Genomic DNA, 3,027 nt, shown 5'->3' with positions numbered 1-3,027 from the left:
CGTTAGTGAAACATCTATATGATTGACGCGATAACGATGCGTTTTAGTGTGGGCAGTACTCATATAGGTGGGTGTTGGTTAGGGTGTGTATATCAGAGGTAGTTTGGACCACTTAAAACTATACCACCGAGCGCGATTTGAGTTTACCCACTTACTAGTTCAAGTAGGTAATGTCAAAGAGTTCGTCATATCTTGTCAAAGCATTTGCAAATATAAATGTCTGCCAATCAGTACTACTTTAAGGGTATTTATATCCGATTGGACGTTACTTACCAATCACCTCAAAAAGGTCGTCATAGATTGACTATTCGGAGGGTGATTGAACACAGTCTACTGGAATGGATGTAGATGCTGCAAGGAATGTAATGAAATTAAATGGGGGAAGAAACAACTGCGACCTTTCCATCCCTCGTCACAGACGATTCATCGGTACAAAACTCAGTTCGTTTGAATTCATTAAGCCAAGAATTTAAAAGGCCTTTCCTTTCCTTTGCTCCCCTAGAAGATAAAAGGTTTGACATGTTGACAGGCGCATACACTGCAAAAGATTCTTTCACAAAGTACAGTGATGTGTGTATGCACTGGTAGAGGGGGAAGAGGAAATCTTGAAGTGTCCGTTTGCGTGCATTACACATTCTATAATGCGGACCTGCGTGATTTCATTGCTGAAAATCAAAGGACTCGTGCCGCAAGCCCAAAGGCAAAAAGTTAAGCGGAGAATATTTATTTTTGCTCGCTGCAAAGTTGTTACGACCCATAGATTTTTATGCTTCCGATTTTATCCCCAAAGAGTAAAATGTGAGCTTAATTCATCCATAATATAACTTGCAGCTTTTACAGAAAACCGAGAAACTCTTGAAGACTATATAATATTCTAATAACACATTACCCCGAGTCTTTTCTGACGTCAAAAGAAGTTATAACATCAGGACAGAAAATGCATTGTCGATGCACGAAAGGGCTAGGTGATTTAAAATATTTACCTCTGCTTCTTAGTTCTCACTTCGGTGCTGCTTAGCTATGTCCATTTGGGTCCTATCCAGCTAGTAGGGAGATGGAGGAGGTATCGTGTGTTCACCTAATTGACATCTTCATACAGGTAGCATAGACAGCTCCAGCATGAACCGTTTCAGATGGCTCACTTTTAGTGCCGCTTCGAATGTTATTATCATTCTTACAGAACATGGTGCTGTGATATATGCCTAAAGTAGACGTCTTTTTCAAATCTTCTGTGAGGGTCGTCGCAGGTTCTCTCGTCCGCGTCGTACGCCTTTCTACCTTCAAGTTGAGGGTTAGCATTCAGTACTAAAAATCAAGAGAGATTTCTTTATGATCGAATTCACTTTTCACCCCCATCCGTGTAGTGCTCGAGTCTATTTAAAGAGAAAAAAAGGGATAACCTAAATAAAACTATATTGCTAAGGCACAGAAGGGCTGGCTAGCTACCAGTATAAAAGGCGAGGCCATTGGAGAGCCTCAAGTGCCCGCGTATCCGAAACCGAGGATTAGACGAACAAATAAAGCATTTCATGGCCATGGAATAGTGCAGTTAATTTTATCAGTATGGAACAATCTGCAGCCACAACACTTATAAAGTTGTTTTTTATCAATCCAGAATCATTTTTCACATAAAGATGAAAAATAAGGAACCTGAATTCCCCATCCTTTTTATGACAATCTACAAGAGATCCACTTCCACTTCATTCCTGACTCATGCATAAATCAGTTCCTGGGCTATGTAGCGTTTTACTTAGTTTGGATGCCCCAGTATTTAAATCTTAGCGTTGCGTGAAACTCGAAGAGTTCAGCATTTGCATCAAACATTGTAAGCCCAATAAATTCCTTTATTTGCAAAACACACCCATTCCTTCCCAGATCGCTATACAACTCTCGCTACTTTGGTGGTTGAATAGAGGTGAATGCAGTGGACGGTAATTCATGTAATTATTTAGCCAGAAGTCCGCCAATAAGTGGTGTAAAAAGACTTTAGTCTTGAGGAGTTCAAGGCCACTTTTAGTAAAAAAACAAAGGCCCTAGTTGACTCTCCTCAAATAAAAACAACTTTTGCATCCGAACTCGTGCTGTGCGCGTAAACACATAGGACGGATTAAACAAACAATGTTTTGAGGTCAATTCGAGTCATCCAAAGTTGCATTTTCTAACGGAATTTGTATGGCTAGACAAATGTGTATCCTAAATAAGTGAAAAAACAGTCTGACAATCGAAATAAAGTTAGATGACTGGTACAGCGGAGTGGATTGGGACAAGTAATGATATTTGCGTGATGAGCTTGGAAATTCTCCCGTTTACCTCAGCCTTTAATCCTTGATTTGACATGCTTTGATGAAGTAACTACAAATACAAAGTAGAGATATTACAATTTGGGGTGATCGGGGTACTTTACCTCTTCGGGGGCTGAAGGTGTCCACTCCGTCACGAAGTTCGTATTTACTCACCTCCTCTAGCCTAAAAGATACAATCAAGCAATTGTGCATCGGATTTTATTTAAAATTTTGTGTTACCATAACCCTACTGCGAATCACATACGTGTACGTATTCTGCTGGATGGCAGGGGGGTTCAATGTGTGAAATCACAACCTCCGTGAACATTGTCAAGAGTTTTTTCTGTTTTCTGGATGTAATAACCCTATTACACTTCGGTCTCAGAGTGGAAATGTTCAGTGGTTATTCATTCTCATCCCCCATTTCTACTTGAGATAAACCGATGTGATTTAGCTAAGGAAGGAGAAAGAAACGTAAGTGGCTAAATATTGGTTAGTAATATCGAGCAGAGGCGGTCCGATGTTATCGGCCTCGACAAAAACGAAAAAATTTAAGTTCTGCGTGACCTTCAGTGCTTGATGACTGCCTTGACAACCGATACAATAATTGAGAATGAAGTTAAATAAAAATATGTGCTTGAGACATCGACATCTCGACTTATTAGAGCAAATTTGTTCATCTCTGTGCATTTTCAACCCGAAGAACAGGTCCTTAATTCCCTCGCAGATGAAGCACTAAACTGTT

The sequence above is a fragment of the Echinococcus granulosus genome (assembly GCF_000524195.1).
Source record: "Echinococcus granulosus chromosome Unknown EG_S00034, whole genome shotgun sequence".
In the NCBI taxonomy this organism is placed as follows: domain Eukaryota; kingdom Metazoa; phylum Platyhelminthes; class Cestoda; order Cyclophyllidea; family Taeniidae; genus Echinococcus; species Echinococcus granulosus.
The sequence above is the reverse complement of the archived record's forward strand: the minus strand, read 5'-3'. Positions refer to the sequence as shown.